The 24,970-nt window shown below is 46.4% G+C and overlaps 1 protein-coding gene and 1 pseudogene across 9 annotated transcripts in view; both read right to left on the bottom strand.

Annotated features, from left to right (window-relative positions):
- LOC308551015 (high mobility group protein B1 pseudogene) overlaps positions 1–24,970 on the bottom strand; it is a 535,482-nt pseudogene that overhangs the window by 114,040 nt on the left and 396,472 nt on the right. The gene's annotated exons all lie outside the window — the stretch shown is intronic.
- The window catches only part of LOC308550831 (uncharacterized protein), a 109,553-nt gene that overhangs the window by 37,141 nt on the left and 47,442 nt on the right, over positions 1–24,970 (bottom strand). For 6 of the 8 annotated variants that reach the window (XR_013997966.1, XR_013997967.1, XR_013997968.1 and 3 more), the window contains one exon: positions 18,217–18,364. The exons of the other annotated variants lie outside the window; for them this stretch is intronic. The gene's annotated coding sequence lies outside the window, so the exon portion shown is untranslated. The remainder of the gene's footprint in view (positions 1–18,216; positions 18,365–24,970) is intronic. 8 annotated transcript variants of the gene reach the window in all.

The raw sequence follows: 24,970 nt of genomic DNA, 5'->3' as shown, positions 1-24,970 counted from the left end.
ACTTACCAGAATTGTTCTACCATTTCCACACCAAAGGTCACTTGAGTTTGATACAGAAGACCTGTATGAAATCTACTTGTTTTGTGAGTCTTCCAGCAACCTGACTTGGCCCCATGGGGAGGGCCAACTGCTCCCTTGATCCTGTCCAGTGGGGCCCGGAGTTTACAAAACCCACTGAGAAGATCTGTGATATAGTCACTGCATTATTTTCCCCTCAGGGCGTAAAGGAAATTCTTCTGATTCTTGTCACTTGGGAATGTAACCGTAGGAAATTGTAACCCATCCTACCATGCTTTCGACATTCTCCCTGTAAACGTATCTTGTAGATAAACAGCGTGTTTGGGCAAGAATCCTAGGAACTACCTTCAGAAGATACAGACTCTGACCTTCATCATCCCAGCTCCTGGAGGTTTGCTGACCTTCAGCCATAGAACCAGGATGAAGACCAGGGTGAAGCTTACCAGACCATCACCTGACCTGTTTCAACATCCTTATGGGGATGGACTGGCCTCCAGGAAGAGAACATTTCAAACCCCTTACCTTGAATTCTTTGCTCTTCTTCCCCTGTCCGTCCTTGTAAAATCCTCTACCTAAAGTGAGATGTGGTGGCCATGTGAGGGTGGCTGTTTGAGGGGATACCCCATCTTCTCAGGGGTCTGACACTCGAACAGAACTCTCTCCTTTTTCACTAGCATCTGTGTCATCAGTTTACATGTCTGTGGTCAGGAAATGGAATTTTTAAAAAGGCTAATGACGTAGACAAATGCTTACTTTTGAAGGGCCAAATTCAAAAGAAACCAACAAGTAGAAAACTGTACATGATAATCAAGGACTAGGAAAAGATGGAATAGATATATAAGGAGAAAAGTAACATTGGGAAACATTTTGCAATATTTACTGAGCATCCCTAAATGGTTGGTACTGCTCCACATGCTGAGGGAAAAGAGTGCAGCGGACACGCACTACAGGCTGCTCTCCCAAAGGGGCTGTGCTGCTACCTTTGGATCACAGGACCTGGCATCTTCAATTTAGGATTTACAGAAACTTTCAACAGTTTGTGATACGCCTGCATTATTTTTTAGTCAGATAACTAGAAATATAAGAGTGATTTTCCAATATGTAGAACGGAGTTTATTAAAAAAAATTTCTTTTTTTTTAATCCTCACTGGAGGATATTTTTCCATTGGTTTTGGGAGAGAGTGGAAGGGGGAGAGAGAGAGAGAGAAACATTGATGGAACCAAACCTGGGAGTCTTCAGTCGACTGGCTGATGCTCTAACCACTGTGCTAAACAATACAGGACAGAACATATCACTGAGCTCAAAGAGGAGGTTGTAGTCATGATACAAAAACGCACCTTACTGCACTTAAAGTGCAGGTTATGTTTGACGAAAAATCTCTAGGAGCCTTGCGGGTTTGGCAAAGTGGTTAGAACGTACGTCACCGGATTAAAGGATCCCAGGTTCGATTTTGGCCCAGGGAAGCACCTCTTTTGGTCGCCAGATCCCAAGTCCTGGTCGGGGCACAGGCAGGATGGAACCTACTGTAGCCTCTCGCTCTCATCTTTCTCCCTCTTCCTCTCTCCTCCCCTTCCACTCTCTCTGAAAGGCAAAGGAAAAAATATCCTGGGGTGAGGATTAAAAAAAAGAAAAATCTCTAAGAAATTGATGACAAAATACTCTTAATGCTCCATATTGGGTGATGGGAGTGCGGTTTTAATTACTTTATTATATTTTATCTGCCCCCCCAAGTTTTCTAAAGTGAGGTCTGAGTGACTGATAACTGCAGTCTGTATTCATAACGGTGGTAAATCCCAAAGTGGGTTGGGGAAAGGCAATGAATATCCCGTTTAGAGATGCAGAAACAAGAGTTTCCAAGCAACCTAGGCAGCAGCTCCGAAGAGAAGGCAGATGAAAAGCAAAGCGCTCCGCTTAGGGATTAGAAGCTTCCAGTGCCCAACCCGCTGAGGGAGTAATTCAGCCAAGATGGCGGATGAAGCTCGGGAAGGAGCGACCAATGAGAATTGAGACTCGGCTCATTTTTTTCCAGTAGGAAGGGCGGGGAGGAGGAGGCCTGTGGCGGCAGGTGAGGCAACACTGCCCTCTGCAGGCCACAGAAACCGAAGGCCGCAAACTTTATGAGAAATCACTGTTCCTACCTGCCATTTCTCGCTGGTCAGAGACCCGCCGGCTGCTGAAGGGAAGGGGGATGATGACAAGTACCAGGGAACCGAAAACAACCCGCCCACAGAGCCCGACCCGGCGGCTTCCACAGTCCCTTCAGAGGAACCAGGAGCTCGATAACCCAAGAAGGTGCTGCACCCTGATTGGAGCGTTTCTGGGCATGCGCAGCGATTGCAGTGAGGTCGCCGCCAGCCTCCCTGCCAGCATCTATTGAAGGTTTTCTCTGGGATCTGGACAGAGTGGGGCAGCACTGAGGATGGGGTTTTCTTGCAGACCCATTTATGCTTGGAACCCCTGCACATCCGTCCTCACTGTAAAGCATCTCCTTTGAGGCTCATGCCAACTCTCCAACACCCTGTCACCTATTCAACATCCTCAGAATCCGTAAGGATTTCTTCTGTCAGCATCTGGGGATGTTCTGTCTTCTTTGGGGACAGTAAAATGTATACTGAAAAGCAAATAGCCTTCTACATCTAATAGCCATGTCTTGTTTCCTTGGGAACCAAGCCTCTAGGAAGTGTAGACTGTAGTAGATTTCCCCTTCTGCTACCTCTCCATTCCTCCTCAGTGAAGGTTCAGGAGAGAGGAGTGATGCTAAGCGCAGGAGTGAAGCCCCTGAGCGGGTGGAAGACAGGGGATCCTGAGCACAGGGGAGGGCTGGTTGCAGTCAGGAGCAGCTAAGCCCAGGAGCAGCAGAAGATGCCTGGGCAAAAAAGGCCGATTGTGTTTGGGAAGTTCTGTAAATTCACCCCTGTGTTCTCATTGCTCCTCTTCTGCATCGGAATGGAAGAGGGTTACTAGAGGGTGAGGTAGTGATGTAGGTGGAAGAGGGTGAAAGTGAAAGACAATGCTCTTCGGGTCATGAATTTAAAACAATGCAGTAAGGTTACAATTTTTTTACTCATGTGCTCACATACATGCTGTGTTGTGTCCCTAATAGGGGCACAGTAGGAGGGCATAAATGGGGGAAGATCCGAGTAAGAGGTTATGTAAGATGAGGAGCTCATAAGCCCAGGGAGGCTGGGCAAGCAGCAACCTGGTGGAAGGTGAGGAAGGCTGCGGGATCCACACTTGAGGCCTCCAAGACTGAAGATTGTTTAAGCAGAGAGATTAGGAGGGAGCTGGCTGAGCCTTGCACAGTGTTGAGGTGTTGACTGAGGGGAATGTTAGAAGTGGACATTGTGGATGGGCAGGGGATTCGAGGAATGACTCTGTGCAAGGTGATCCTCAGGTGATCAGAAGAACAACCCTGAAGTTGGAGAGGCTCCAGGGTTGATGGAGTCAGGCTTCTGGGCCTGATAATACCAGGAGGTTCCCCAAGAATGAGGGTTGAGAGGTAGTAAGTGATTGGGCCAAGGGAGCAGCATGTTTCCAGGCTAGGATGGGTGAAGGGGGACCAGGGAATTGGTACAGCCCCATATGTGAGGCAGATTGGGCAGTTGAGGCACAGCATCTGGACATCACAGTTCCTTTCCATCAGCTGACAGTTTTGAACAGGGACATAGATGAAACTTCTAGCTGAGAGCTGCTCAGAGACTAGCATTGCCCTTACTTTTTCTCCAAAGGCAGGTTTAGAACCCCGCAAAGGCCAAGCAGCTCTTTGTCTCTGGTGAGTTCTGTGACCTGGGACTTCCCTTATTTATTTATTTATTTATTTATTTATTTATTTTTAAGAAAAAAGATTTAATTAATTAATTAATTAATTAATTATATATCTTTAGTGATTTCAGAGAGAGGAAAGGAGAGGGAGAGAGAGAGAGAGAAACATCAATGATCAGAGAGTCATTGATCAAGCCGGCCACCCGGGCATGTGCCCTGACCAGGAATCTAACCTCGATCCTATGTGCATACCCAACAGCTGAGCCACACCCGGCCGGGGCGGGACTTCCCTTATTGTTGATATTTATTCAGGCGGTGGGGGGGACTAAGGAAGAGGAGGTCCTTGTTGTTTTGCCCTAGTCCCTTGGGTTTATCCCTGAGGTTTCTGACCATCACTGTCATGAGGTATGGTGTCGTGACACATCATCTATAGTGTTTTGTTTTCTTTGAAATCCCGGGAAATCTGGGCAGGCGTGGCTCTGCAGTTGAGCATAGACCTGGGATCGAGGCGATTGGTGTTCAATTTCCCATCAGAGCACATGTCTGGTCGTGGGCTCAGCCCCCAACAGGGGGCGTGCAGGAGGCAGCCGCTCTCTCTTCCTCTCTCTGGAATCAATAAAGATATATTTCTAAAAATGAAATAAGAAAGAAAAGAAATCCAGCGAGAAACAAGAGTTTTCCTTAAAGAATGATGGGTCTGAGTTTCTCTGGTCAGCAGGTGGCAGTGTGGAGACATAAAAGTTTTCCTTCCCCCTCCTTTTGTGTTTGAAAAAAACAGCGTGAAGCCATTGCTGAGAGAATTGGTCAATTGAGTCAGCACCACAGCAGGCCTGCTCCTTCCAGAGCTGAACTGCTCCTTTTGTCCTGGTCCCTACTGAAAACTTGGACCTTAGTTCCTCAGCATCTTGTATTTCTGATTCCCTGAATGGTCTGCCCATTGGCTTTTATCTGTTTATTTTTCAGTTAACCTAGTCAGTCAAACCTCAATGTAGAATATTTGGAGGACCGGTAACATAAAGTAATGTAAACCACGGTTTTATCACCCACCAATGACCATTAATAGTTTGTGATAAATTTCTTTGCAGGTCTGCCCATCCATACAGGCCAATTGCACACAGAATGAGATGCCTGTTGCATTGAGGCTTCACATCTTTTACTGATCTCGGGTTTTTCGCATGAGTTAGGTGTCCTCAAAATCACTGGATAGGACTTGAAGAATTTCTATTCACTTCTCTTCTTAGTAGTCTATGTAGTCAAATTGAAAACGCACCTGGCTGTGTGCCTCAGTGTTTGAGCGTCCACCCATGAACCTGGAGGTCATGCTTTGATTCCTGGTCAGGCCACGTGCCCAGGTTGCGGGCTCCATCCCCAAGAGGGGCACACAGGAGGCAGCTGATGAATGACTCTCTCTTGTCCTTTATGTCACTATCTCTCCCTCTCCCTCTCCAGTCTCAGAAAAGAACCAAAAAACGGAAAATGTGATATTGGATAACTTAGAAATAAGAAATAGCGCATGACTCCTATCTCAACTTTAAATATCAACCTGTTATGTGGTGCTCCAGCATCCTCACTTTATTGTGCTTATGGGTGAAGGCCAACTACGCCCTTGCTCCTGTCCACTGGGCCTAGGAATTTACAAAGCCCACTGACAATTGTCATATGTTCATGCCAGTATTTTTCCCTCAGGGTGTAAAAGATATTCTTCCTATTGTAGTCATTTGTGAAGACAGAGAAAAGTAAAAGGAAAGAAGAGTAATCACCCATGTCCTAACCACTTTCAACATGCTTTGCATATCATCTTCAGCTTTGTATCCTTGGGATAGTTCTGTATCCAATATTGAATTGTGAAGATTTTATGGTTGACGTTAGGTCCTTCAGATATTTTCTTGAAATTCAACTTTATTTATATTGAATCAAATATATATTTCACTACTCCTACATGGTTTTTGAAGTACAAAAAATAATGGTATGACAAACTTTCTGAATAAATCTATGCCCACATTTTAGACAATCTTTCTTGCTCGGAATCCTACAAGTTGCCACATATTGTCACATTCCTTTACCCAGGAACATAAGCCAAAGCCTGCATTGTTGTATCGTGTAAGTATTGAGAATTAAATCTGACAATTTGCTAAGTTTTGAGGTGAAATATATGTCGTATAGTTTAAAATTTCTTTGAATTATTTGTAAGATCCAAAATCCTTTTATACATTTAATAACAATGTATTTACTTGAAATTCTCCTTATATAATATAATTAATGACAATTCATATAGGGAAATTTAATTAATTTTAAATTGAATACTTGAGAAAATAAGAAAAATATTGAGAATTATAAAATAAAATGAAAAAGAGAACAAAACCAAAATGATGCTAGACATAAGTTTAATAAGTTCACTAAGGCCATGTCTAACTTGCCTTCTTTGTCTTCACTTCGATAGGAATACTCCTTCTCTGGGGCACCCGATCACATCTAATGAAGCCCTGCAGCAGTGCCCTGTTCAAACAGCTCATCCAAGCTACGGACAAAGACAGAAGACCGAAGAACAGACAGCTCCTCCAACTCAATACACAGGCCTTCTTGCCCAGTTGAGTTTGGCTCAGCGGTGGAGCGTCGAACTAGGATCCAGGCGATCGGGGTTTGATTTGTGGTCTGGGCACATGCCGGGGTTGCGGGCTTGATCCCCAGTCGGGGGCGTGCAGGAGGCAGCCGATCAGTGACTCTCTCATCACTGATGTTTCTATCTCTCTCCCTCCCTCTCCCTTCCTCTCTCTGAAATCAATAAAGATATATTTTTTAAAAATACATAGGCCTTCTAGACTCAATTCCTGAACCTTGTACATCCCTGGGCTACCCTCTGAAAAGAATCAGGTGAGAATGGAAGGCCTTCATCTTGTCTAAGAGGACACAATGTAAAATGCTTATACCAGGCCCCAGCTTTCCTTCCTTTAAGCCTTGTCGCCTTAAAATGTTTTTCACTTCCCTCCCCGGTGTATGTCTTTTGTTAATTCCTATAACCCTCAACACTTAAAAATCAACATAGCATATAAAGAGAGCTCTCTCCAGCCGGTGTGCCCCGTGGTTGAGCGTCAACCCCTGAACAAACAGGTGTCCATTTTGATTCCCAGTCTGGGCACAAACGTGGATTTTGGGGTCCATCCCAGTGGTGGGCGTGCAAGAGGCACCAGTGGATGTCTCTCTCATTGATGTTTCTATCTATCCCTCTCCCTTCCTCTCTCTTTACAATCGATAAACACATATTTAAAAATAAATAATAAATGAATAAATAAATAAGAACTCTTCCCGCAGCTGCTGGAATGAGACTACAAGGACCCAAGAGGCACGAAGAACCTGAATCAGATTCCAAGACGGTGGTGAACTGAGTGGAAGCTACACTGACACTCTACTGGAATTACAACTAAAATATAGAAAAACCATCCTGAATAATCAACTGCAACTGAAGACGAGCTGTAGAGCACCCTCATAAGCAAGGAGGAAAAGTGGAGACCAAATGGAGACTGGTGGGAAGTGCAGAGGCGTGAGAGGGCTGGCTGGGCTCCCATAGGCAGCAGCTGAAGGTCTGGAGGGAGATCTCAGCTGTGGGGGTTCCCACTGAGGACTCTGTGGCCTAAACCCCAGGCTGGGCTTCCCACCGAACAGCACCAGAACTGAGGTGCCCACATAACATCTGGCTGTGAAAAGCAGCAGGATTTCTGTCTGCCAGGGGGAGAGGCAGCTGGAAATGCAGGCACCCTCTTAAAGGGTCAACACACAGAGTTTCCTGCGCAGCCACTCACCTTGGCCTCCAGCAGAGGAAAGGCAGAGTAGACTACAGCTGTGTGAGGAGAATTCAGGGTTGCGGGCACTAGAGATAGAGCTCAGAGGGCAGCCATCTGGAATCCTCTGCTGAGTCATTCCCCCATACTTCAAATGCCAAAAATTCAAGACAGAGAGAATATTAACGGCAGAAAGAGAAAAGCAATCTGTTACCTACAAAGGAGCTCCCATAAGGCTGTCAGCTGAGTTCTCATCAGAAACTCTACAGGCCAGAAGGGAATGGCACGAATTGATTATTCAAGATAATGAAAAGCAAGGATCTGAAACCCAAGACTACTCTATCCAGCAAGGCTACATTAAAAATAAATGGTGAAATAAAGAGCTTTCCAGAGAAAAAAAAGACAAAAGGAGTTTATCACCATCAAACCAGCATTGCAGGAAATGTTAAAGGGACTGCTGTAATAAAAAGTTGAAATAAAGAGAAAGAGAAACACATGCATAAAGAAATACAATGGGAATAGATAAGTACTTATCAATAATCATCTTAAATATAAATGGATTCAATGCTCCAATCAAAACATAGGCTAGCTGAATGGACAAGAAAACATGATCCAATTATATGCTGTGTACAAGAGTCCCACCTCAGAACAGAAGACTCACATAGGCTGAAAACAACAACAATCTTCTAGAGGACTTTAAAGGAGAGATCAACAGCAATACAGTCATAGTAGGGGACTTTTAACACCCCACTGACTTTACTGGGTAGGTCTTCCAGACAAAAGATCAAGAAGGAAACAGTGACTCTAAATGACACACTAGATCAGATGGATTTAATTGACATTTACAGAATATTTCACCCCAAAGCTGCAGAATATACATTCTCCTCAAGTGCACATGGGTCATTCTCAAAGATAGTCTACATGTTAGGACACAAAATCTGTACAAGTTTAAGAAGACTGAAATCATATCAAACATCTTTTCAGACATTTACATCATGGAATACTATGCAGCTGTAAAAAAGAAGGATCCCTTACTTTTTGAGACAGCATGGAGGGACCTGGAGAGTATTATGCTGATCAAAATGAGCCAGTCAGAGAAACACAAGTGTCACATAATTTTATTCATATGTGGAATATAATGAAGAAAATAAACCTATGAACAAAATAGATCCAGAGACAGAGAAGCATGGAAGAGACTGAGGGAAGGCAGGGGTGGGTGGGAAGAGAACAACCCAAGAGCTTATATGCATAACCCATTGACACAGATAATAGTGTGGTGAAGGTCTGGAGGGGGGTACAGGGTGGAAGGGATTAGTGGTGGTGGTGGTGGGGGGGAGAGGACATTTGTAATACTTTAAACAATAGACATAAATTTTTAAAAAAGAAGTTGAATCCATTGCTAGCCATTGCAATGACTCACTTGTGACAAGGAAAAGAAATGGCAACCTGAGGAACACCAGAGTTATGGACCTGTATTTGCCTTTCCCTCTAAATGGACCTCTCATCCCCTTTCCCTGTACAATCTACATTTGGCTTTAGCTCAGAGTTACCTGGTCTTACAGAGATAAACATTAGCTGAATGAAGCCATTAACCTCAGTTTGAATGGCTTTTACTAAAATTTCTCACCAAGTTCTACCACTAATTTCACCCTAATTTTCTAGCATCCAAAGCAAAGAGTTCTACAGGATCACTTGCATGACCTACAGTCACTACTGGGTGGGTACAAACATTTCAAGGCAAGCACCAGTGTTCCTGATAATGAGATTCCAGGGAAACCTCTCTCAGTCATCACAGGGTTCATGTTATACAGACACCCTTCACAGTGATCTCTCTAAGTAGCAATATTCTTTCTCCTCTGTTAAATGGGTAGAATCATACTAACCTTACATGTGAGGTTTCTGTCACCACTGGCACCACACGAAATACAAAGGACTTAGTGGAGTGCCCGACACATAGTATATTCTCAATACATCTTAGCCCCATATTTTTGTAACACTTAAGAGCACAAGGTGTGGAATGATAATTTTAGTGGGGGGGTAAAGAATTCCCGTACATCCCAAGATTACCAAAAAGGGTGTCCGTGCAAAAATAATAATCCCAAACTGCCATTAGTTCACAAATATAGGAAAAAGTGTGACTCAAATTTCTATAGAGGTCCATTTAAAAAAATTTATTGTTGCAAGTATTACAGATGTCCCCTATTTCTCCCCATTGACCCCTCTCCTTCACATCTGTCCCCCCAGGCCTTCTCCACAATGTTTTCACTATTTTCTGTGTCCATGGGTGATGCATATATGCATATAAGTTCTTTGATTAATCTCTGCCCACCCACTCCTCCACCCCCGCCTTCCCTCAGCGATTAGTCAGTCTGTTCCATGCTTGTATGTCTCTGGATCTATTCATCGGTTCATTTTGTTCAAGAGATTCCACATATGAGTGAGATCATATGGTCCTCCATGTGTTTGAATGTTTTTGAGTGTTTTTTTGTTTTGTTATATCTTTATTGATTTCAGAGAGAGGAAAGGAGAGGGAGAGAGAGAGACAGAAACATCAATGATGAGAGAGTCATTGATCGAGCCTGCAACCCGGGTATGTGCCCTGACCGGGAATCGAACCCCGATCGCCTGGATCCCAGGTCGACTCTGAACCGCTGGGCCACGCCTTGCCAGGCTTAATTATTATTTTTAAAAAAATGTTTTATGGCTTAATTTATCTTTATTGTTGAAAATATTTCAAATGTCCTCTTTCGCCCCCTATTAATCCCCTCCACCTTGCACCCCCTACTTCAAGCCTTCACCACACTTTTATCTACGTCCATGGGTTATGCATATAAGTTCTTAGGTTATTCTCCCCCCACCCAACCCCCTGCCTTCCCTCTGAGACTAGTCAGTCTGTTCAATGCTTCTATGTCTCTGGATCTATTTTGTTCATCGGTTTATTCTGTTCCTCCTCTGAGGGACCTCAGAGCACAGCCTCATCACCACCAGATAGGAGTGATCGAGGCCAATCTCATCAACAGGGCTTCGATTGACAGATGCTTTAAATCCATCCAAGTCCAGGACACAGACAAGACAAACTCCTTGTATTTTCTCATAGCTTCCTGTTCCTCAAACAAGAAATGTCTTTGCAGAACACGTTTTCTATGAATCCCAGGGCCATTCGAATGTCGCTGTCTCCAGCTCCTGCCATCACCCCAAACCCAGGCCCCTTGCATCTCCTGCCCTCATTTCAGGACTGCTGTCTACTCCTGCAGTATAACTCACCTTCCCTCTTATGCTACTTTTTCCAAATCTTCCTAATTCTTCTACTTGGATTCTCGTCTTCAGTTAGTTCATTCAATCTTTTTCTCTCCCCCAATATCACCTATTGACGTCTTTTGCTTGGGTGACATTGTGTCTGTCAACCTGTTGCTCCCTGGGTCACAGAGGTAAGAATGGGGGTAAGAGTGAGGATGGGGATCTTCCTTCAGATCCTGTGCTGGTTGAAAACCCTGTTCCTCCCTCCTCAACTTAAATATCTCCTCTGAGGTTCATGCCTTAGGGATTTCTGGTGCCTTCATCTTGGGGTTTTCTGTCTTATTTTGGGGACAGTAAATAACATAGTGAAAAGCAAACAGCCCTCTGCTTCTAATACCCATGTCTTGATTCCTTGGAAGTCAAGCTTGTAGAAATTGTAAATGCCAGTAGATTTCCCTTTCTGCTACCTCTCCATTCCTCCTCAGTGACAGTTCAGGAGAGATGAGTGATGCCAAGTGCAAGAGTGAAGCCCCTGAGCAGGTGGAAGACATGGGATCCTGAGCTCACGTGAGGGCTGGCTGCAGTCAGGAGCAGGCATGCCCAAGAGCAGCAGAGAATGTCATGGCAGAAACAAGTCTATTGGTGTGGGAAGCTTTGAGAAGTCACCCCTCATTGCTCCTGTCTTCTCCATCAGAATGGAAGAGCGGTGCTAGAAGGTAAGGTAGTGATGTAGGTAGGATGAGGGTGACAGTGAGAATCGATGGTCTCATTTTCGTGGTTTTAAGACAATTTGGTAATGTTAAAATTTTTGGCATCAACGCTCAGGTGCTTACATACAGAGAGCAATGTGTCCTTTACTGGGGAACAGTAGAAGAGTGTGGAAGGGGGAGAAAGGAGCTAGAGAGGTATGTTAGAGGCAGAGTTTATAGGCCAGGGTAGGCTGGGTAAGGAGGGGCCTGGTGGATGGTGAAGAGGTCTGTAGGGTCCCCACTAGAGGCCCCTAGAGGTTGAAGGGTTTCTAAGCAGCGTCATTAGAGGAAGGGAGCTGGTTGATGAGAGCAGGGTGTTGGAGGTGATCAGAGAGGGAATGCTAAGAAAGGATATCACTGAGCAGCACTGGGTTTCCTGATGCCCAGGGAATGACTACAACTAGGGGGACAGAGCGTGGGGAGGAAGAGTGAAACCTGCTTGGGAACCTAGATTGTCCTGGTTGGCTGGATCAGGCTCCGGGACCTGGAGGTTACCAGGAGGGTTCAGGAGGATGAAGGCCGAGCCTGTCCTAGGAAGAGCTCTCTCTGGGATCGGGAATGGGGGAGCAGGAGGAGGGTGGCAACCGGCTTGCTAAGGGTCCTGCATGTGTGACTGTGGGGCAGCTGTGACAGTCGGGCCACAGCATGTGGAAATCATTAGTTCGTTCTCTCAGCCTAAGGTTCCAGCAGTGTCCGCAAGAACAAAACAAAAGGAAAAGGAAGAATGTGTTTACGCAGACTCCAAGAATGGCACGAAGAACCCCACGCACGTGTCCCGAACGGCCAACCAGTGGGCAGCCCCGTTTTCCGAGGCTTCCTTTCTGGTGCTGGGACCTCCGGCCGCGTTGCTGTGGTTCCGAGGACGAGACTATAAAGGTGGCTTTACTGTGGAGGTTTTCTTCAACCTATCATGGAGTTCTGTGATTTTCTGTGAGGTTTCCATAGTGCCCCTAGTGTTAAACCAGGGCTGCCGAGACTGCGGGAGTAAAATCAAGCAAAGTGCACTTGTCGTTGGCGTCCTGGCTTGTTTCTTTGGTCAGCAGGTGGCAGTGCTGCACCTTGCAACTGTTCTGCTCACCTCTCACCCCCGCCCTTCTTTCTTAAAAAAAACTGATAGCCTACATTTTGTGCAAAAAGTGCCAAGTGCTTTTTGCCATTAGGCAGTGAATCCTAATCCTATCCTCTTAGAAAAGAACAAACTGTTTGTGTTTCCCTAGGGATGTTTGGGTGAAAATTCTTCTAGGAATGTCTGAGATTTTGCTGCCTGCTATTCTCCTAATATTTTTATTTTCAAAATATATTTTATTAATTTCAGAGAGAAGGGGGGGGGGGAGAGAGAGAGAGAGAGAGAGAAACATCAATGATGACAGTCATTGATAGGTTGCCCCCTCCCTAGCCCACACAGGAGATTGATTCCGGAACCCTGGAATGTGCCTGACTGGGAATCTAACCTGATCTCCTGGATCACAGGTCGATGCTAAGCCGCTGAGCCACTCTGGTCAGTCTAGGGTTTTTATGTTTTCACGACTTACATTTCAGTCTTTTATCCATTTTGAGTTTATTTTTGTGTTTGGTGTACGTTGGTCTAGTTTCATTTTTTTTTAAACATATCTTTATTAATTTCAGAGAGAAGGGAGAGAGAGAGAGAGACAGAAACATCAATGATGAGAGAGTCATCAATTGGCTGCCTAGCCTGCAACCCGGGCATGTGCCCTGACCGGGAATCGAACCCCGATCTCCTGGATCCTAGGTTGATGCTCAACCGCTGAGCCACGCCGGGCCGGGCTAGTTTCATTTTTTTTTGCATATACCTGCCCATATTTACCACCACCACTGATTGCAAAGACTGTCTTTACTCCATTGTAGGCTCTTGCCTCCTTTTTGCAATACTGAGTACAATGGCTTGGGTTCATTTCTGGGTTCTCTGTTCTGTTCCATTGATCCAAATGTTGTATACATTGCTCACAGACACAGACAATAGTGCATTGAAGGCCTGGGGTTGATAGAGAAAATTTAGTTTAAAGGTGGCGGAGGGTCCCACCTGGGTCTTCCCCTCCTTCACCTGGCCACATTTCCCCCAGGCAACTAGCAGGATAGAAACTTCCCAATAGAAGGCTCACCCCGCCCTCATTTTAAGCCAGTTCCCGCCTCTACGGAGACGGAAGTACGTACTTATATTACCTCTTGTCTGCTAAAGTCAGGGGCTCAGACTTTGGAGATGTACTCCTCTGGGCCCATGGGCCGAACGGTGCTGGCCCCTTGTCGCCACTGGCTTGCGTGAGAGCCTGTGGCGGCGGTGGAAGGAGTCGCAGAGGAGAAGGTGCGCCTGGCCCTGATTTGAAAGTCTCTAACCCCGCTGACCTCACTGGGCCCCGCAGAGCCGTCTCCAGGGGACTCACGGAGGCGAGGCAAGGAGAGGAGAGGAGAGGCGAGGCGGGACAGGACCAGGACCAGGACCAGGACCAGGACCAGGACCAGGACCAGGACCAGGACCAGGACCAGGACCAGGACCAGGCGTTGGACACGGTAAGGCCCCAGGCCCCGACCTAGTTAGGCTGACCGAAGGGGTAGAGGGGAGCCTGATGCCCTCCCAAGGACCTCTAGTGGCCCCCAGGTAGGGTTAACCAGGGAGGGAATGTAAGAACCTCTGAATGATTGTGAGACTGAGTGTGTCTGTGATCCCAGGGCGTGAGCTACGGGATCCGGGTTGGCCCCAAACCGTGTCCATGGTCGGCGGTAACGACATAACGGTGACTCAGGCTCGCCTGACCTGACCCGGGAATTATACGGGTGCACCTTAGTCAAGGCTGACCCAAATCGCCATGAGGCAGCAGATGGACGGGTGTCTGAGAGGTTCCCCCCGGGAATCCACACCCTTTGTTCTGTGACATCGCACAGGGGAAGCATAAGCAGGCGTCAAGGAAACCCCGCAGTTGTGGATTGCATGCCGAAACACTTGAAAAAGGGCTTTTCCGGGGATTATGGAATCAGTATGAATCTTGGCACCCTTCGCACTTTGTGCGAGCTTGAGTGGCCCTCTTTTCAGGTCGGGCGGCCTTGGGAAGGAACCCTAGATGTCCCCACAATCCGCGGAGTCTGGCAGGTTATTACTGGGGACCCTGGTCACCCAGATCAGCTTCCTTAGGTACACTCCTATTTAGAAATAGCACAGACCCTTCCCCCTTGGGTACGGTTCTGCACAAATAGGCAGGGAGAGGCTAAGGTCTTCGTCGCTTGACCCAAAGGGAGACGAGCTTTCATGGGTGATCAAGAAGACGAGCCTCCCATGATGCCACCCCCTTATTCCAGGGGAGAACCCACGGCCCCTCCAGTGCTAGATCAGGACACCCCACCACCGTGGGCATCGCCTCCACCCCACGGAGGAGAAGGCCCTCTCACACCGGGACCCGCTGGGAGACTTTGCCCACGTCAGGGGGCCCTTCAGATGCCAGCCAGAGAGTCCCGAGAGCCCGACAGGCGGGACAAGGACCGAACAGTTCAGCCTGGCGCATCCATGATGTATCACATCCCCGGGAGGCGCATTTGGGCATTCAAGACCACCTAACCAAACGCAGAGACTCTGGTATTCCAGTCAGATGCCAATCAGCCTGGAACACCTCTTTACTGCCTGTCAGGAAACCCGGGGGCGGATACGGGCCAGTGCAGCATCTCGGCGCTATCAACAAAGTGACTGTCTCTTTGCACCCGGTGGTCCCAAACCCGTGCACCCTTCTCAGCTAGGTCCCTGGCACTGCCGTGTGGGTCACCTGCTTCGCCTAGGAGCCCCCGGGTTCTGCCGGATCTGGATTCGGGGTTTCTCGGCAATGGCCAAACCCCTCCACATGCCCTAAGGGGCACAGACCGAAGCCCGTTGGGCTGGACAGAAGAGACAGAGGAAGTATTCCGAGGCATCAAATCAGCCCTGGGACAGGCCTCGCCTTAGGACTGCCTGACATCGGGAAACCATTCAACCTGTTCGTCCACGACAAGGACAAAATAGCCTTGGGGGTAACTCACACAGCCTGTCGTCCATGGCAGAGACCCATCACATACCTGTCTAAGAAGCTGGACCCGGGAGCCTCTGGATGGCCTCCCTGCCTTAGCAGCCACTGTCCTCCTCATCAAGGAAGCTGACAAACTCACCCTAGGACAGGGGTTAAGCATCAAAGTGCCCCACTCGGTCGTGTCACTTATGAACGGCCAAGGACATCCGTTCCTCTCGAATTTCGCCTGGCACAATAAGCATTCCTACCAGGACAGAAAAGCCGAGAGGCAGCAAAGGCCCTCCTACGGGAGATCATCCCCAGGTTTGGCCTGCCGCTGAGCATCCACAGTGACAACCGACCAGCCTTCGTAGCTGAAGTCATCCAGGCCCTTGGCATATTGTGGAAACTCCACACAGCCTACCGCCCTCCGAGCTCAGGGAAAGGATAGGGCATGAACCGTACCCTTAAGGAAGCATTAGCCAAGTACAGCCAAGAAACCGGTCTCCCCTGGGTAGACCTATTACCCCTAGCCCTGCTGCGTGCCCGCTGCACCCCTGGAAGATTAGGTCTCTCCCCTTTTGAATTAGTATATGGAAGGCCTCCCCCAAGTTTAGGAAGCATCCCGGGGGACCTACATCAGGTAGGAGACAGGAGTCTGACAGAGCAACTCCAGGCCCTAGGAACCACCCGTCAGAGTTACAGCGGTACGTAGTTGAAAGAGCCCCCATTCCCTTAGGAACCCCGGTACACCCATTCCAGGCCTGGAGACCTAGTATGGATCAAGGATTGGAAAAAGGAACCCCTCAGGCCACGCTCGACGGGACCCCACACCATAGTCCTCACCACCCCCACTACTCTTAAAGTTACAGGTATCACCCCGTGGGTCTATCATTCCAGAGTCCAGAAAGCCCACGACGCGCCTGAAGAGGGACACTCAGATGACTGGAAGGCCGACCCAGACCCAGATGACACCCTCAGGATCCCGCTAAGGTGAACAACTACCTGACGGACAGTGGAGACCTCTGTGGTTCCTGCTCCTAGGTGTACTTGTCACCCTGATCTTCGGACTCGGCCTCGCTGCGACTGCCCCTCCTAATTGGACCGTACTCCCTAGAATTGTACTGTTTATTGTTGACTGTCCCTGGGCATCATGTATGCACTCACTCTGCTTCTGCTCCTTGGGACCCTGGTGTGCTCTGAGGCCCCCACCATGCCTCAGTGTAACTGTAAAGAAAGGGTAAGAGGCAACTGGGCGGAACATACAGCCTACACATACATGCCCGCTGCCTGTTACCAAATTAGCCAGGCTACCCTGTGCACCTACCACAGTAAGAAGTATTGGACCGGGCAGATTTCTACTCACACTAACAACTGCGGGAAATATGGCCACAAAGGAAAGAGAGTCTGTTGGACCTACCTTACTCATTGGGGAATGTCAGATGGGGGAGGAGTCCAGGATCAGGCCCTCGAGGCTCAGATCCAGAAAACCGTGCAGAAGACCATAGACACCTTGAAGGGCCTACATGAAGGGATAGGACACAGGGACCCTAGTCCCAGGCAGTTGGAATGAAACTCTTAACGATGAGACTCAGACAGCACTCCTTGGGCCTGCTGTACGGGGGGTCCAGGTGAACCCCATAAGTTCCAACCTCACATGCCTTGTAGCCCTGTGACAAACTCTAACCGTACCATATAGACTATGGTAGGGATCCCGCAGACATGTGTTCACTGAACCAGACTCTTGCACAGGAAACACTCTGTGCACCACTAGAAATCTTCCTTTGTGGCACCTCAGCCTACAAATGTCTAGAGATGAACTGGACGGGAATCTGCATAAAGATCTTTCTCACCCCTGACATCTCGATCCTCACAGAGCATGAGTTCGAAACTGCCTTAAACCACCTGGCCAGGTCCAAGCGGGCAGCCTTTATCCCTCTTCTGATCTTGGCTGGTATAGCAACGGGAGTAGGTACAGGAGTAGCTGGGCTAGGGACCTCGGGAGACTTCTACCATAAACCGTCACAGGAGCTCAATGATGACATAGAAAGAGTCGCCGACTCTCTCTCTCGTGTTGCTCCAAAGCCAGCTAAACTCCCTTGCAGCACTAACTCTCCAGAATAGAAGAGCCCTCGACTTACTGACTGCAGAGAAAGGAGGTACATGCATTTTCCTACGAGAAGAATGCTGCTACTTTGTAAACCAGTCAAGAATAGTAATTCCTAAAGTAAAAGAACTCAGAGCAAGAATCAAACAACGTAGGGAACAAGAGGCCGCCAGAGGGTGGTGAGGATTAGGGCAATGGTCCTCCTGGCTACTCCCCCTCGCGGGACCCCTTGTCACCATCCTTTCTGTCACAATAGGGCCCTGCATCCTTAACCTCCTAATGAAGTTTATGGAGAATTCAGTCTCCCCCCTAACCACAGCTAAGATTCTGGCCTTACGTGGGCACCGGCCGCAAGGTCACCTAGATGACGCGCTCTGAAGCACGTCTCAGGGGCATCAAAGGGGGACTGACAGAGAAGATTTAGTTTAAAGGTGACCGGGTCTTCCCCTGCTTCATCTGGCCACATTTCCCCCAGGCGACAAGCTGGATAGAAACTTCCCAATAGAAGGCTCACCCCGCCCTCATTTTAAGCAAGTTCTGGCCTCTACAGAGATGGAAGTATGTACCTTATATAACCTCTTACCTGCTCATGTTCGGGGCTCAGACTTTGGCGTTGGACTCCTCTGGGTCCGCCGGCGTTAAGTCAAGTCTCCTGGACCCGGAGCCTCCGAGTGCCGCTTGGTCTTTGTAAGGTGAACGTCTCCGGTTCCGGAACGGGGTGGAGTGGGAACCTGGTGAAAAGTGGGGACATCTCTAGTTTTCTCAACAATAAAGATGGTTTCAAAAACACAATAGGCTGATGAAAGGATTCAGATTTACTTGTCTACGAGGAGACAATGTAGATTAATTAAATTCCAGTTTTCCTTGCTTCAAGCCCTGTCTCAGAAAACTTTTCTCTTCCCTGGTGCACCTATTTTGTTAGCTCCTATAACCCTCAAAATGTAAAAAGCAAAAAGGCCCACAAAAACAGCTCTGAAAAACTCCATTGCTAGAAAGAGATTGCACCAAGCCTGGGAGCGATAGCCAAGTTGAACCAATTCCCAGCCATTCCAACCACACATTTTTGAGAGTTACAAGACGCTGAAACCTCAGCAATACCATAGTCATGGACCTGTCTCTTTCCCTGCACACGGACCTCTCATCCCTTTACCCTGTACAACCTCCATTTTGTTCCAGCTCAGAGAGTGACCTGATCTTATAGACACAAACATCAGCTGAATGAAGCCACTAACCTCTCCTTGAATCTCTTTTACTAGGTTTTTCCTCCCTAAGTTCTACCACTAATTTCACCCTGATTTTCTAGCGTCCAAAGGAAATAGCTCTAGGAGATCACTTGCACGAATTACAGTCACTACTGGGTGGATACAAACGTTTCAAGGCAAGAACGAGTATTCCTGATAATGAGATTCTAGGGAAACCTCTCCCCTCAGTCATCATAGCGTTCATGTTATACAGATCCCATGAGCAGTTATCTAGCAGTTTTCCTTCACATCTGTTAAATGGGGATAATTATACTAACCTAAAAGAGAAGGTTTCTGTCATAAATGGCACCACACTACATACAAAGGACTTAGAGGAGTGCCTGACACAGTGTATTCTCAATACATTTCAGTGACATGATTTTGCGCAGCCAAGAGCACAAACTGTGGAATCAAAATTTTAGGGGGACTAAAGAATTTCCCTACACCCTTGGATTACAAACAAAGGGTGTCTGTGCCAAAATAATACAACCACGTATCCCATTAGATAACAAATATTAAAAAAGTATGAGTTTCAATTTGAAAAGATATTTCTTGGAAAAGTCAATAAGCAAAAATATGGAGTCAAATTTCTATACAGTTTCATTGTTTCAGTGATGCTGCAGTCCATGCACTTATATACCCCAGCGTACAGTCTAGTGTTTGGGAAAAGGGAGCAAAATTCAATGGCTTTAAAAATGATGGAAGTTCTCTTTCAAGGAATCTTTTCATTACCACTATGGCAGGAAGAGTAACTTGAGAGCCTTGGGGACCTAGGCTTAGAGCTTATTTTAGTGCCTGGTACTCCTGAGGGCGGCCCCGTCTATTCATCTTTATAATTTCATTCCTCTCCATGCTCCCTGTCATGTGGACTGAGCAATGAGAAAATCTTAGAGACCATGTAGTCCAGGGGATGTCATACTCCTTGTCAAAGTAAAATAAACATTTCCTGGAAAGAATTCCAATACATACCAGAAAAAAGAGGAGTTTCTGTACTGGCAGCAGGGGCTCTCACCACACCTTTCCCTAGATGTGCCCTCCTGTTCAACCAACAGCTTAGCTTGAGTCTTAGAACTGAGGAAACAGCAGGCCCAGAAAGCAGAGACTCAGAGAGCAAAAACGGGAAGGCTGGCAGAGCTGGAACTGGGAGGGAGTTCTCTGGCGCCCTGGCCTAAAGCCCTGCAGGAGACCTCCAGGAAGAAAGTATTAGGGAGGATCTGCAGGTCCAATCAAAGGACACTCTGTGCTAAAGAAGTTGTCATTATAAATGAGATCAGATGATTTGTGTACACTACTCTGTAAATTGAAACATTTGGTAAGAAACATGGGCCTTTTTTTCAGTTATGTGAGAGGCCTGCCAAAGCAGCGTCAGTAGTGTTTGTGGACTTGAAGAGAGAAAGTCTGTTGCAGTCAGACCAGGCTTGCTTCATACACACTACTCACTGTCACATGTCACTGTTCCCAATTCCCATAGCATGTCGGTCACACGGCCCCTAAGTCCATGTTCAGTCTGTTTTCCTTTATGCACCCTGCCCCTCATTACATGGCCCAAGTCAATCATCCAAGGTGGCAGGCTGGGGTGACTGTCGTTTTTAACCACTGGACCAAAGCACCTCATGTGCATAGGAGAACTGAAGTTCTAACCAAGTGAATATGCCGCAGGGCAGCTTCCCTCTGGAAGGACTCTCAGTGTATTGACAGGAGATGAAGACAGGGAGCAACAATGAAAGATGCACCTTCTCTACCTAGGCCAGTCTGTGCTACTTCTTGTTCCCTTAAATCTCACTTGAACTTGTTATGGAATGAAGGAAAGAGCCCTGGAACTGGAAAGACCTGGCCTCTGTCCTGAGTGTGTCACCAACAGGCTCTACATGGCCTTCAATTAGTCAACTGACCAGCCTGAGGTCAGAGAATGTGATTTTTAGAAATGCTATTCACATAGAGAAATGCTGACGTACAAAGGCCCAGATCAAAAAACAAAAAACAAGCAAACAAAGAAAAACACGGAGAAAACTTCTTGTATATTATAATCTAGGAATAGGGAAAGAGATCTTATCTATACATAAAGAAAAATGACCAGAAAAATATAATTTGAAAACATTTCACAATATTTACTGAACATCCCCTAAATGCTAGGCACTCCTCCGGGTGCTGAGGGAAGGGGCAGACATGCACTGCAGCCCCTGCTCTCCCACAGGGGCTGTGCTGCCATCTCTGGATCATAGGTCATTACATATTCAACTTAAGATTTACAGAAACTTTTGACACTTTGCAATATGTCTCCATTATTTTTCAATCAGATAATGAAAAATGTAAAAACAACTTTGGAAATGTATAAATGAATTGAAAAAGGAGGTTGAAGTCACGATGCAAAAATAAACCTTATTATGTTTAAAATGCAACTTTTGTTTGATCAAAAATGTCTAAGAAATTGAGCACAAAATACTCTTTGTGTGTGTGTGTGTGTGTGTGTGTGTGTGTTGGCTGTTGTCATTTTTAAAAAATTTTATTTTTGCTTAAAATATTACAGATGTCCCGTTTTCTCCGCAATGACCCATTCCGCCCCGTCCCATGCCCTTCCCCAGTTCCTCTCCCCACCACTGTCCCTGTCCTTGGGTTTTGCATATAAATTCTTTGGTTAATCTCTCCCCCTCAACCCATCGGCCCTCCTCCATCCTTCTGAAATTCATCAGTGTGATCTATGCTTCCACGTCATTGAATCTATTTTGTTCATCATTTTATTACTTTCCTTAGATTTCACATATAAGCGAGATCTTGTCTTTCTCTGCCTGGCTTATTTCACTCAGCATAAAATTCTTCAGGTCCATCCATACTGTCCCAAAGGGTACGAGGTCCTTCTTCTTTATACCTGGGTAGTATTCCACAGTGTAAATGTCCCACAGCTTTTTTATCCTCTCATCTACTGATGGGGCCTTGGGCTGTTTCCAGATCTTAGCTATTGCAAACTGTGCTGCTATGAACATCGGGGTGCATATATTCTTTATGATTAGTTTTTCCGGATTCTTATGATATATTCCTAGGAGTGGAATCACTGGGTCAAAAGGCAGCTCTAGTTTTAATTTTTTGAGGAAACTCCATACTGTTTTCCATAGTGGTTTCACCAGTCTGCATTCCCTCCAGCAGTGTACCAGGGTTCCCCTTTCTCCACATCCTTGTCAGCACATGTTGTTTGTTGATTTGTTGATGGCAGCCATTCTTACAGGTGTGAAGTGATACCTCATTGTGGTTTTAATTTGCTTCTCTCTGATGATTAGCAACGGTGAGCATTTTCTCATATGTCTCTTGGCCATCTGTATGTCCTCTTTGGAGAAGTGTCTATTCAAGTCCTTTGTCCATTTCTTAATTGGGTTGTCTTCCTCTTGCTGAGTAGTATGAGTTCTCTGTACACTTTGGAAATTAGTCCCTTATGAGAGATACATCCTTGACCAATATGTTTTTCCAGACCGTGGGGTCCCTTTGCATTTTCAGGCTGTTTTCTTGAGCACAAAATACTCTTCATGGTCAATATTGGGTAATGGGGCTGTGGTTTGAATTACTTTATTATATTTTATCTGCCCCTCAAGTTTTCTTCAGTAAGGTTTGAGTGACTGCCATAACTGAAGTATATATTCATAAAGGCCCAGAAAACCTAAAATGAGTTGGAGAAAGCCAATGAGAACCCCTTCAGAGAAGCAGAAATAAATGTTGCTAAGCAACCTAAGCAGCCGCTCAGAAGAAAAGGCGATTTGAAAATCATTGTTCCAGTGTATAGAATACCCAGGTTCACTGCTGAACCCACTGAGGGAGCAATTTGGCCACAATGGCTGCTGAGGTTTTGAGGCTCAGAAGTTGCCTACTAGAGAAAAGAGTCTAACAATTTTTTTCAAACAGGAAAGGAGGGGAAGAGGAGGCTTGCGTTGATACCTGATGCAACACTGCCCTCTGCAGTCCACAGAAACCTAAGGCCGCAAACTGCAGGGTACATTAACCTTCAGGGCTGACATTTTGTTTGCCTAAGAGGCTCCTTGGCCTGCAGACTTTGCGTTGGAGGTTGAGAAGTATCGATAAAAGGAAAAGAACCTGCAAAAAAGGCCCCAGGAGGCCTCATCCCTAGTGCCATCCAAAGTCCAAGTTAACCCGAAAGCGGTGTCTAGTTGGTGCTGGGCTCTGAGTGCCCGGCCGCCCGCCCGCCAGAGCTCATTGCACTCAGGCAGGCTACCTGCCAAAGTCCACTGGAGGTTTAGGCCCGGATCCCGCTGCAACCTATCAGTTTACGGGTCTGCATCAGGACGTCCAGGCCCTTTCTCCCCACTGCCTCAGGCGCCCCAGCGCTCCACCTGTAGCATCTGTACAAGCGCCGTTGTCATCCTCCTCCGGGCTCCGGCGCTTCCCCCACTATGGAGCCCACAGCCTCTCGAGTAGGGCGGCGGGAAGACTGGCAGCAACTTCACTGAATCCTAGTGCGCATGCCCAGCACTGGCCAATCAGTGCGCAGCCTGGTCTGCTTGAGCTTCCCGTAAGGGCTTCCGGACTCCCAGCAGGTGTTGCTGTGATTCTAAGGGCGGGACTATGCAATTGACTTTACTGGGACGCATTGGCTGGAACCTGTAGGTATATTCCCTAATTTTCCTTGGTCTTTTCATAGTCCCCCTGGGTTCAGCCTTGGATCCCCTTGGTCTGCACGAGTAAATCGCGGAAAAGACGCTTTAGTTGCGTGATTGGGGGCCTTCAGTTCCTCCGATCAGCTGGTGTCTGTGTTGCACCTTGCAGCTGTCCTTGCTCACCTCTCCCCCTCCCTTCGCTCGTATAAAAACAAGGATAGGCCAATTTTTGTACAAGAAATGGCGCATTGTTTGCGAGATTAAGCGGGCCTGACTGATCTTGAGGCCCAGTTGCTCCCTTAGGTGGTATCTCCAAACAAAACCTTGTGCCCCGGTTCCACTATCGGTATTTCGCCTTCTCAATGTTCCTCATTGGTTTTCCACAAGTTGTTTTGACCCTTTATCAATGTTCTTCAGATACGTTCGTCATTCAAAACTCACTGTAGAAAATTTGCAGGACTGATTAAATATAATAATCTAAACCACAGTCCCATCACCCACCGCTGAGCATTAATATTTAGTGATGAATTTTCTTAGAGATTTTTCATACCTTAAGGTGCTTTTTAAACACAATGATATTCATATGATATTGTCACTTCCCCATAATTTATGAACCTGAGATTTTTCACATTAGTTACCTTTTGTAAAAATCATTTGAAAAGACCTGAGCATGTTTTTATTCATTTCACTTCCTAAAAATCCACGTAGTCTAAAAGAGTATAAAATCATATTTAAAGGCTGACACAGAAATCAGAAATAACCCCTGACCTGTAATCTTCCCAAAGAAAGAGGCTGTATTTTTTGCTGTTTTTGCTCACCATTGTATTTTCAAGATGTCAAGAAAAGAGTGCCCACCGCAAAAGAAACCACGCACCAAGTGAAAAGACCACTTATGGAATGGAAAAACATATTTACAAACCATATCTGTGACAAGGGGTTAACATGCAAACTATATAAAGAGCTCATACAAGTAACAGGAAAAATCCAAGTAACCCATTGTAAAACTGGGTGAGTACCTGAATAGATAGTTTTCTAAAGGGCTATAGGAGAGGTCAACAGGTGCATGAGAAGATACTAAAGATCACTAGCTATTAGGAAATGCAAATCAAAATCACTATGAGTTATCACCTCATGCCTGTTAATATCGCCACCATAAAAAAGACAAGAAGGTAAATGTAGTAAAGATCAGTGTTAAAGTTTTTGTTGGTGATAATTTCATAAGGTATATAAATAACAAATAACTATGCTGTACACCTGAAACTGATATAATATTGCACATCAACTATATGTTAATTTTCTTAGAAGAAATAAAAAGCACTAGTCTGGTTGTGCAGTAAAGGCAACCCTTGTGCAATGCTGGTGGGGATGTAAATTGGTAGTGACACTGTGGAAAACAGTAAGTATGATCCTCAAAATGTTAAAAGTATAACTATGATATGATCCAGCAATTTGGATTCTGGGAATATATCCAGAAACACAAACAAAAGAGGAAAAAGAA

Source organism: Miniopterus schreibersii (genome assembly GCF_964146895.1).
Source record: "Miniopterus schreibersii genome assembly, chromosome: X".
NCBI lineage: Eukaryota > Metazoa > Chordata > Mammalia > Chiroptera > Miniopteridae > Miniopterus > Miniopterus schreibersii.
The sequence above is the reverse complement of the archived record's forward strand: the minus strand, read 5'-3'. Positions and strand labels throughout refer to the sequence as shown.